The sequence below is a fragment of the Pinus tabuliformis genome, chromosome 3_2 (genome assembly GCF_031772625.1).
Source record: "Pinus tabuliformis cultivar Carrire ecotype Pingquan chromosome 3_2, CPIR1, whole genome shotgun sequence".
Lineage (NCBI taxonomy): Eukaryota > Viridiplantae > Streptophyta > Pinopsida > Pinales > Pinaceae > Pinus > Pinus tabuliformis.
Window position 1 is genome coordinate 1,289,476,092 of NC_142302.1, and position 12,946 is coordinate 1,289,489,037.

The window sequence follows — 12,946 nt, forward strand, 5'->3', positions numbered from 1 at the left end:
CTAAGGAAAAGAATTCATTGGAGTGAAGTGGGTCGATAAGACCAAGAGCAATGCTGAAGGAAATATTGAAAGACATAAAGAAAGGCTAGTTGTCAAAGGATACAAACAGCAACATGGAAGAGATTATGCAAAGACATATGTGCCAATCGCGAGGATGGAGATAGTGCGTATAGTGTTGTCAATTATTGTGCAACATAAATGGAAAGTGTTTCAAATGGACATAAAATCATCGTTCTTGAATGGAGTGTTGAAAGAGGAAGTAAATGTTGCGCAACCACATGGCTATGAGGTAGAAGACCAAGAAGAAAAGGTGTATATCACGAGGAAATCTCTTTATGGGCTGAAGCAAGCATCGCATGCATGGTATAGCAGAATAGATGCTTACTCGATAGGAAATGGCTTTGAAAAATTTGATGGTGAGCCTACTCTCTACGTTAAAGAAAGTGATTGTTGGGCCTTAGTTTTGGTCTTATTTTTGCTCAAAGAAACTTACTTATCCATCTATTTTCCATCCATTTTCCTTTCATTTATCCCATTTTGATGTATATTTGATATCCATTCAGGTATTTAATTTTAATTTTTCAATTTCTAAAGTTTTTATGAAAATTTGCTTTTTAGTGCAAAATTGGCAGATTCAGAAATTCCCGTAATAGCTCTATGGTTGATATGGTTGCAGGACACTTGGGCATGAATGGAATGCATGGATGGACAGCTTGGGAACTAGGACTAAGCCAGCAATGCTTAGTTCGAACAGAACAAGCTTTATTAGGCCGATTTGGTGCTAGTCAACCATGACTAGTCATTCAGGAATCCCATAGAAATAGGGCAGTTTTGAGATTTCATAGGAATGGTCATCTTTCTTGGGATGTGAGTAATGAATTCGACTTAGATAGGTGGATGAGAGTAGATGGGTTTGTTTGAGTGAATATAGATCAATTTGTTCATGAGACTTCTTATTTAAAGCCAAAACTTTGATGGCTTATGTATTGATTTTGTGATATACTCTTATGCTGTGACATCTTTGGATTGAGGAGTTAATTTGAAGACTTGTGTTATTATTATTTTGTTGTTCAATACTATGGATGCGTGACTGAATTTAAGCTTCTGATATCACCTCTTAAGTGTGCAAGGCAAGGGTGGAGGGCCCCCATTCCAAGCTAAGTACACTTCCTTGTTAACTAGTTTCATTTCCTTGTAATTTGTTTGATTGTAGCACTAGTTTTTCAAAGCTTTATTTCAGTTTGCTTTATGGTTTCTGCATAGTGATTGATTTCATTAGTTAATAGATTATTCATCACTTTATTGAGTTGGAAAAACAGGTATTCAAGTTGAGCATCCCTTCTGCTAAAATGATGAATCAAAACTAGTTTCTTTTGTTTGCATGCAAGTAGTTTTTCATTGAGATTTGGATATTGAGATGAATGAATTATGATGGAATATCTTATGTGTCTCTTAAGTTAAGAGCTTCTTTCATTAATAATTTATCCATATTAAGCTTTTGGTTTCAATCTCTGATTCATTAAGTGATAAATGAGGTGAAGGTGGACTTCTTGAGGTCAAGAACCCTTTCAATGTTTTTCTCTTTTTAAGCTGATTGAATTAGAGTTATAGAATGTATTACTTTTAGCTTTTGAATAAATTATCTTTCAAGGTTTGATTACATCTGATCTTCACATATAGTGAACTTGCCTCAAAGCATAAACAACCCGGATTGATAAGAAATAATTGTGCTAATTTAGGTCCACAAATTAGCTCAACATTTTGGCGCCGTTGTCGGGAATCGAACCCGGGTCACCCGCGTGACAGGTGGGAATACTCACCACTATACTACAAAATTATCCCTATCCACCTCACAATCCTTGGACCCCTCCAATGCCATGGCAAGCTTGGCCTCCACAACAATATTCACAACAACCTGCACAAGGTTGGAGAGGATATGGTTATGGAAACCAGCTACCTCAACAGTATCAACAACAATACTAGCAACAATACCAACAACCATTTTCATATCCACAATATCCACAATCCATACCCTTTCAACAACAACATTCTGCATATCCGCAATCCATCCCATTTCCACAGCAGAATCCACCATCATTGTTGACCCAACCACAACAGTTACAGCTACCCACAAATCAACCCAGACCAACTCAACTACCAGCCCAACCAATGGCCAATCAAAATAATAAGGTGGAAAAATCTGCATACACTGTAGAGGAAGTAGCATGTTTTCCTACATATTCGATTCTTCCTCTTAATGATGTCCATCTAAGGTCTGGAAAAGTGCTTAAAAAGGATTCTCCTCCAATCATAGAAGAACCAACTGAACAAGGGGAATCACCTGAAACATCACAAACTGAGATACAAAATCAGAAAGGAGCAAATATTACAACACAAACACCACCTTATCCTGAAAGGTTAGTGGAACAACAAAACAAAACAATTCTTCCTAAATTTGATATCTTAGAGGAGTTAAAAGATGCTTATGTAAAAATTCCTTTGTTGAAGGCAATTAAAGAAATACCAATATATGCTAAAACAATAAAGGAATTGTGCATTAGGAAATAAGAGAAAAAGAAAAAGGATCCTACTACAATCCAAGTCATTGGTAAACTAGCAAGCCTCATGTCTACACAAACTAGAGTAGAGAAATATATTAATCCTGGTATCCCAATGGTTACTATATCAATAAATAATTTCTCAGTACCAAATACATTATTAGACTTGGGAGTAGCTATAAACGTAATGACAATGGAGACAATGAAAACTTTGCATTTAAACAACATTAGATCAACTTCTACAATCTTGGAACTAGCAAATAGATCTAAAGTTGTTCCTGAAGGAATATTAGAAGATATCATTGTCTCTTTGGATTCATGGGAGTATCTTGTTGACTTCCTGATCTTGCAACTAAAGACAAACTTGGGAGGACATCCTCTAATCTTAGGCAGACCATGGTTAGCTACCGCTGATGCCTTCATAGGATGCAGATATGGAAGCATGATTATTTCACATGGAGATGAAAGGAAACACATAACTCTTTATTCACCTGCACAATCGACTTCTTTAGAATCAGTACTTGAAACTCAAGAAAAACAACAAACAAAATTAGTTTTAAGTATAAATCAATTCTTCGATTTTAGAGAAGAAGAAGGGAATGAAGACTTAATGGATCTTTTCATTTCAGAACCAAGTATTTCAGAGCAGCTTAGGAAAGCTCAATATGAAGCTGCAAGTAACCTTTTGAATCAATGCTTTCAGGAAACTTGTACAATTCAAACTTTGCAGAAATATTTTATAGACATCTTTCCTGTAAACACAATCTCCAAGCCAACAATCAAAACGGTTGAGGTTCATCCTGGAAAACATCTAAACATTGGAAATGAATTGCAATCAGGACAAGAGCAAGAGGTAATTGCATTATTACAGAAATATTCAAAAGCTTTTGCCTGGGATTATACTGATATGCAAGGAATCCATCCTAGCACATGTATCCACCACATCTATACAGATGATCAACTTAAACCTGTAAGACAACCTCAAAGACGAATGAATCCCATGATGAAGGAAATAGTGAAAGAAGAACTGCAAAATTTGTTAAAAGTTGGATTCATCTATCCTATTTCAGATAGTCAATGGGTTTCTCCATTGGTTATTGTACCAAAGAAAAATGGAAAGTGGAGGGTATGTGTGGACTATCGGGAATTAAACAAAGTTACACTAAAAGATCATTTTCCTCTACCATTCATTGATCAAGTGTTAGACTCATTAGCTGGGAAGAAATTTTTCTCCTTCTTAGATGGGTTTAGCGGATACAACCAGATAAGAATAGCAACAGAAGACCAAGACAAGACAACATTTACTCGCCCATGGGGAACCTATGCATATAATGTTTCTCCATTTGGTCTATGCAATGCACCTGCAACTTTCCAACAACCAGTACTTGCAATATTTGCTGATCTAATCCATGAATGTGTAGAGGTCTATATGGATGACTTCACAGTTTACAGAAACACATACAATGGTTGCTTAAACAATGTTGAGAAAGTTTTGAAAGGATGCATTGAAACAAATTTGTCATTAAGCAATGAAAAATGCTATATGATGTTGACAGAAGGAATAGTTCTAGGACACCACATTTCTGCTTCAGGAATAAAGGTGGATCCAGCAAAAATACAAGTCCTAGTAAACTTAATGCCCCCTAAAACACAGAAAGAGGTAAGAAGTTTCTTAGGCTATGCAGGCTATTATAGACGATTCATTGAAAACTTTAGTAAAATAGCCCAACCTCTGTTCAAACTATTAGCAAAAGATATCGAATTTCAATGGACAAATGATTGTCAAAATGCATTTTAAATTCTGAAAGAGAAATTGTCAGTTGCCCCATTCTTCGTGGGCCCAACCAGTATTTAACATTTCATATATCAACTTATGCATCCGATACTGCGATAGGTTCCTCTCTTGGACAGAAGGAGAACTTGTTCACTTATGCAATATACTTTATAAGCAAAAATCTAACACCTGCAGAAATGAACTACACAGTCACGGAAAAAGAAATGTTAGTCGTTATACATGCAGTAAATAAATTCCGGCACTATATAACAGGATATCAAGTTTTCATTCATACTGATCATTCAGCAATCAAATACTTGATGAATAAAGCCATCACCAATGAACGAATAACAAGATGGTTACTGTTGTTGCAAGAATTTAATATCACAATACAAGATCGGCCAGGCAAAGAAAATCAAGTGGCTGACTTTCTGTCCCGCATACACTCACCTCATGATCGAAATCCAGTTGCAGATAACTTTCCAGATGAACATCTGTTTGCCATCACAGTCAAAACACCATGGTTTGCAGATATTGCAAACTATTTATCTTTTGGAAGGTTTCCAGCTCAATTCACTAAAAACAAAAAATACAAAATTGTTAGAGCAAGCTATAGATATACTTGGGTCAATGGTGATTTATTTTATACTGGTTCAGACTTGATAATTAGAAAATGTGTACGGGAGGAAGAAATATTAGACATTTTAAGAGCATGTCACGATGAACCATGTGGTGGCCATTTTGCAGATAAACGAACAACATATAAGGTGCTGCAACTGGGCTATTACTGGCCATCCATCTTCAGAGATTCTAAGAAATATGTCAAGCAATGTGACAACTACCAGAGAACAGGACGACCAATAACATTGGATGAAATGCCACTGAAGCCACAGGTTCTCATAGAGCCATTTGAGCAGTGGGCACTTGACTTTGTTGGACCTATCAATCCACCATCAAATGGGAAGAGGTACATCTTAGTATGTACAGGCTATGTAACCAAATGGGCAGAAGCAAAAGCAGTAAACAGAGCAAGAGAAGATACAGTGGTCACCTTTCTTCTTGAAGAAATCTTTGTCAGATATGGAGTACCCAGACAAATTGTAACAGATCAGGGCACACAGTTTACATCACAGCTGGTACGGGATCTAACGGAGAAATACAAGATCAAACATAGTAAATCTACACCATATCATCCACAAGCAAATGGGCAAGTCGAATCAACAAATAAAGTCCGAGAAAATATTATGACAAAAACAGTACAGATGAACAGAAAAGACTGGTCTGAAAAATTAAAAGATGCACTATGGGCCTACAGGATCACATGGAAAACTACAACTGGTCTCAGTCCATACCAGTTAGTATATGGGAAGGAGGCCCTACTGCCTATAGAGTTTCAGATACATACATACAGACTAGCAGCTGAACTAGGACTCGACTTGACAGAAGCACAACAGCAATGGATCATGGAACTGAATCCGTTAGATGAGCATCGTCAGCAAGCTATGGAACATACTACATTAGTGCAACAACAAAGAATGAAGTGGCACGACAGATATATAAAAACAAAGACATTTCACAAGGGAGACTGGGCATTGCTTTTCGACTCCAAATTCAAAGACTTCAAAGCGAAGTTCACAACACACTGGCTAGGCCCATATGAAATTGACGAAATATTTGATAATGGAGCAGTCAGGATCAAGACAATCGACGAAGATTCCACCTCATTTATAGTAAATGGACATAGGCTCAAAGTTTACAATAGGCCTATCAGTAAAGAAGAATTTATTAAACAACTGATCAAAGACATAGAACTGGAACTCATGGCACAGGATCAGCCATCTTCCAGTCTACTAGTTGAATAAAACAAAAATAAAAAAATAAAAAATAAAAAATAAAATAAAATAAAATAAAATAAAAATACATATAAAAAAAAAACAACATAAAGAAAAAACATATAAAAAAAACAAATAAATTGTTTGCAAGTGAAAAACTGGCAGCTGGCACTTTGCAAGCATGAATTCGTAGGGGAAAACCAGGGCAACTTGGACTCTATGAATTCCTTCTACTTGTTCTATTGTTCTCAGATACATTTAATGCAGGCACACTCCACCAACCAATGACTTGAGGACAAGTCATATCTTCAACAAGGGGGAGACTTGCATTCGCTCTTTAAGTGGACAGCTGAAGTTGCAAACATCAGCTCTTTAGCTGGAATGAGCTGGAACGCTGAAGTATAGATAGGACTTGTATTGTCAACAGAGGGACCTGACATAACAAATCATTGCCAAGGGACCTGAAAGACCTGCCAATGTCAACACAACATGTGCATATTTTGTAAGCAGTGAAAGGGACCTGAAACAACGAATCATTACAGAGGGACCTAATTATCAATTCAAGAACTAGAACATGAAGAACAAGGAGCAGCAATAAAGTTTACATTTTGATCCATCTACAACATCTGATCAATTGATTTCATCTCACTTGTACAACCATCATCCAGGGGAGTATATGTATAGTCATTTTGTGCTTTAAAAATTCAAATTTTTCTTAGAAATTTTTAGTTTTTGTTAAATTGAAATTAGTACCTGAGGATATTCATTATCATTCATATCCTATAACCCTTATACATCATAACCTTATTCGTTTTCATTTCCATACTTTTATACCTTATAACCCTATTCCCTTTCATTTCCATACATATTCCCTATTACTCCTAAAGTATTTTCTTTATGAGCTTAGAAAGACCAAACTGGGACAACCTTCAACCTGCACATACAACTCAAAGCATTAGTGATGGTGATAATTTTAAATATGACCCAAATGGTCATTTTAAAATTATAAAGTTATGTTATACAAATCAAATATGCGCTATATGGAAATCAAAAGTTATGTCATACAACATATACCATAGTTCAAAACAAAATGTGTGAATGCACTCAAATTATTTATATTACCCAACGCGCATATGATAAGTGGTGCACAACATAACATATGGTATATGATGCAGTTATAAGTGACGGTTCATAACACAATGGTATGATATAAATGGTGGATGGCCGCATATAAAACAACAATTGAAACGTTACGGCGGGGAGGTTGAAATATCATTGCATGCGAATCATTGCAAAACAAGCAATGGTTATATATCATTGCAAGCGCATGACGGTGGGCATAATGGTAAAACAACCTTAATAAATAAAATGTTAACCCCAAACAACCACCGGCCAGCACACAAGTACGAGCTTAACACGGTGGCACGACAACTCATGGTCATTGGACAGTATACTGTGCAGGGGGTCATGCGTATGAAAACAATGATTCGGCCATCCTCATGACATAGTCAGGCGACTGGTCAAACAGGACGGCCATGTAAACCACGCATTGTAAACACCAATAGACACAAAGCGCAGCACAGCCCTGAAACAGTCATGAGCCGACTGAGCTTTGCGTTTTTTAAAACATAATCTTCATTGCCAAATAGCTCAGAGCAATGGTGTTTGAGGCCGCAACATAGTAAAAAGAAGAGTGAATTGAGTTGAGGCGGATTTAAAGAAGGAAATCATCCCGGGTTTCACGTTCAAGGATAGCAGATTTTCGGGATTTAACCAGGTAAGGGCTAGTTGTTTAAAGCTCGGCATACAGTAAGTCAAGGTCATGAACTATCTGAATTAATGGTTACGATTGCTCTGTCCCTGCCACCAGTCAATTGCACAAGTTGAAACAAGGATTTGGAGCGCCAGATATCCCTCAAAGCGCTCGTTAATAACAGGTAAGCCGAAACCATAGCCTCAAATCCGTTGATTCGCTGCGTGAATCTTGGAATGCACTGCTAATGGATCACGCTTCCCTTAAATGACAATGCATGCATGGTTAACACGTTTAAGATTTGACATTGTTATAAGGAATTTTTATATGCCGTGTTAACAATGGAAACAATACACAGGGGAGGCACGAAACTTAGTTGTTATGGCATATTATATTGAATGGCGGTGAGTGGGAATCAAAATGTGACTGTGAATGTTATAAACTGTGCACTGCGCTTGTCTATTGCCATACATTGTTTTGATTGCGCACCAGTTCAAACGTCAAAACAAACGGTTCACTGTTATGAAACGACATGCGTCCATAACCCTTGCTGCGCACTGTTGTTTTGTTTGCACCGAAAACAGGGGATTACTGTGCCTAAGGATTGAATGCATAATGCATGTGAAATTTTGATTTGCCAAAAGAAGATTTGATTGTTGAGCCAAATGCACCGTGTTTTCTGATTATCATTTGTGTTTGTAAGGCCGAGCGTATGTGTATAGCCCTCAATCTTCCATGTTAAGGCTAAGAGCCTTCTTGCTCATATTTTTATTGCAACTGAGCGTATTTTTGGCAATTGTTTTGGTAATTAAGGCCGTATGCATAATTTCCAAATTTTGTGATCAGTCAAAAGCGTTTTTTTCAAATATTTTTGGATAGGCCGAGAGCATCTTGAATGTTTTTCTTTGATGAGGCTGAGAGCCATATGCATGCGCACTACACAGTTTTCCTGGTTGAATATACACAGTAAACAATGGTTTGAATTTTGGTAACAAAATAAGGCCAGGAGCATGTATGGATATTGTGTATATATGCATTTTTTTTTTTTTTTAAAACACAGAGAGCAGCATATTAACAAGGGTATACAGGTGTATTAAACAAGGAACTAAGATAGTGTTGTTATAAAGAACAGAGTCAAGCAGAGATCAGAATTTGGTTGATTGAGAGGAGGAAGGTAAGCTTCTTCGCTTTCAAAATTTCATTTTGAAATCAAATAAATAATTATATCTTTTTTTTGTGTCAAAATGAAATTAGTAACAGCAGAAGAATTCATTCATTGGTTTATAGAAGCAATGTCAGTCAGAGTAGAGCCAAAATTTCAGATAGAGAGCTGGGGGAAGGAAACTATAGAAAAAATTTACCAGGCAGGGATGATAAGTTTCCTACAAAAATTTGATGGCCACTCTGAACAAATAACTAGGGGTTTTATAAACAATTTCAGTCAAGACCAGACACGGGTGGGAGATGTCATTATTCCTGTAACCCAGGAATATCTTTCCCAAGCTTTAGATCTACCCATGATAGGTGAGAAGTATTACAAAGGCATGCACTTCAAGGAGAAAGCTTGGACTTTCTTTCTTGAGAAGAACCAGAAAGGGACATTTGATAGAACAAAAGGGATACCCAGGGAATGGTTTAATGAACCATGGGGTGAGTTGGTTTTGGTTATCCAAAAGTTTTTGACCTGTGATAGAGGATATAGCGTGGCCCACTTGTATCATGTCAGACTTATGCAGCATATAAAAGGGGAGGATAGGATTAACTTGCCTTATTTCCTATATAGGATCCTTTTGAGAATGATTGAAACAGTCAAACATTAACACAGGCCTAAAGGAGGATAGATTTACCACCAAGGATTAATCAAAATCCTAGTTGAGTATTAGGTGAGATCACAGGGCATAGTGTGGTGAGAATTCATGTCTAAAAATCAATTCATTGAACAGGTTAATGAGGTACATGATAAAACAGAGCAGGAAAATAGAGGATTGATGAACTCACCCTTGTATCCTAGAACAAGATCCAAACAACAGAATAGCATGGCCATGCAAGAAAATGAAACATCTGTTATGTCTATTCCTAGAAGATTTAGGAATAAAAGTCCCATTGATTTAAACAAGGAAGTAGAAACATATTCCCCAAGACAACAAGTAGAAAATGATATTGCACAAGAGGTATTTGAGAAGGATTCTTCATATGATGATGCAGCAGTAGCATCACTAATGAAGACAACACAAGATTTTGAGAGGGAAATCAATATGGGAAGAATCAGGGATTTAACTGACCAATTGGAAATTAGCAAAATCTTGGAGAAAGAATTAAAAGAAGAAAACAAGGAAAATAAGAAAGATGATGCTAAATTGGTTAAGGAAAATGAAAAATTAAATGAAGAATTGGGGAGGCTGAAAAGGAAAAATGATCTACTTTCTAAGCAAGCATTTAAATGGCTAAAGGAAAAGAACATGTGGTAGGCAAAGTATGAAAAACAAAAGGTCAAGGAAGCTTTGTTTAGGGAGAGACATGATATAGGTCTAGATTGTTTGGCCAGGGCAGTACAACAGGAAGCATCTATAGGTACAACATCTACTACAGAAAGACGAAGGTCAAAGAGGAGCAAGCAAGCATGGGGACATGCTTGATGATAAGCAAGGGAGAGATGTTGGGCCTTAGTTTTGGTCTTATTTTTGCTCAAAGAAACTTACTTATCCATCTATTTTCCATCCATTTTCCCTTCATTTATCCCATTTTGATGTATATTTGATATCCATTCAGGTATTTAATTTTAATTTTTCAATTTCTAAATTTTTTATGAAAATTTGGTTTTTAGTGCAAAATTGGCAGATTCAGAAATTCCCGTAATAGCTCTATGGTTGATATGGTTGCAGGACACTTGGGAACTAATGGAATGCATGGATGGAAAGCTTGGGAATGAGGACTAAGCCTGAAATGCTTAGTTCAAAAAGAACAAGCTTTATTAGGCCCATTTGGTGCTAGTCAACCATGACTAGTCATTCAGGAATCCCATAGAAATAGGGCAGTTTTGAGATTTCATAGGAATGGTCACCTATCTTGGGATGGGAGTAATGAATTCGACTTAGATAGGTGGATGAGAGTAGATGGGTTTGTTTGAGTGAATATAGATCAGTTTGTTCATGAGACTTCTTATTTAAAGCCAAAACTTTGATGGCTTATGTATTGATTTTGTGATATACTCTTATGCTGTGACATCTTTGGATTGAGGAGTTAATTTGAAGACTTGTGCTATTATTATTTTGCTGCTCAATACTATGGATGTGTGACTGAATTTAAGCTTCTGATATCACCTCTCAAGTGTGCAAGGCAAGGGTGGAGGGCCCCCATTCCAAGCTAAGTACACTTCCTTGTTAACTAGTTTCATTTCCTTGTAATCTGGTTGATTGTAGCACTAGTTTTTCAAAGTTTTATTTCAGTTTTCTTTATGGTTTATGCATAGTGATTGATTTCATTAGTTAATAGCTTATTCATCACTTTATTGAGTTGGAAAAACAGGTGTTAAAGTTGAGCATCCCTTCTGCTAAAATGATGAATCAAAACTAGTTTCTTTTGTTTGCATGCAAGTAGTTTTTCATTGAGATTTGGATATTGAGATGAATGAATTATGATGGAATATCTTATGTGTCTCTTAAGTTAAGAGCTTCTTTCATTAATAATTTATCCATCTTAAGCTTTTGGTTTCAATATCTGATTCATTAAGTGATAAATGAGTTGAAGGTGGACTTCTTGAGGTCAAGAACGCTTTCAATGTTTTTCTTTTTTTAAGCTGATTGAATTAGAGTTATAGAATGTATTACTTTTAGCTTTTGAATAACTTATATTTCAAGGTTTGATTACATCTGATCTTCACATATAGTGAACTTGCCTCAAAGCATAAACAACCCGGATTGATAAGAAATAATTGTGTTAATTTAGGTCCACAAATTAGCTCAACAGTGATGGTAAGATTTTTGTTTTTGTTCTATATGTAGATGATTTATTTTTTACAAGGAGTGATGATTTACTCATTGTTGACTTCAAATGACTCATGAAAAGTGAGTTCAAAGTGATAGACTTTGGGTTGTTAAGGTATTTTTTGGCCATAGAAATGAAACAAACTAAAAATGGTATTTTTATTTCTCGAGCAAAGTATGTAGCAAACATTTAGGAGAGGTTTAATATGCAGAAAAACAAAGCCACGCGAACTCCAACTGTCATGGGATTAAAATTAAGCAAAGAAGATTGCAACAGAAATGCCAATCCGACATTATACAAAAGTATGGTGGCTAGCTTGATGTATTTGATAATAAGTGGGCTAGATATAATGTATGCAGTGATTTTGGTGTCAAGGTTCATGGAGACACCCAAGGAGACACATTGGCAAGTAGGCAAAAATATTTTAAAGTATGTAAATGGGACAAAGGAGTATGGAATTTTGTACATTGCGACAAATGATTTTAGGCTAATTGGTTACACAAATAATGACTAGACATGAAGTGTTGATGATAGAAAGAGCACGTCAAGATATTTTTTTCATTTAGGTTTGGGAGCTATTTCATGGGCCTCCAACAATCATATGATAGTTTCATTGTTAGCAACAGAAGTTGAATATGTTGCCACAACAACTGCAGCATGTCAATCAGTTTGGATGAGAAGAATGTTGAGGGATTTATGCCATGAACAAGAGGGAACAACAACTATTTTCCGCGACAATAATTTTGAAATTGAACTATCAAAGAACTATGTTTTTCACAAGAGGATAAATCACATTGACACTAAAAATCATTTTATTATAGAATTGATTAACACTCATGAAATTGTGTCATAGAATTGCATGTTGTAGGAATAGTTTGTAGAGATCTTCACAAATCCATTGGCATGTGAAAATTTTATCTATCTAAAACATTGTTTGGAATTGTCAATGGCAACAACTGTGAATAAGGGGGGGTGTTGGAAAATTAATCTCAACCACCAGGTTAAATTAACTGACAGCGACCATACTTGTGGTACACGACTAAAT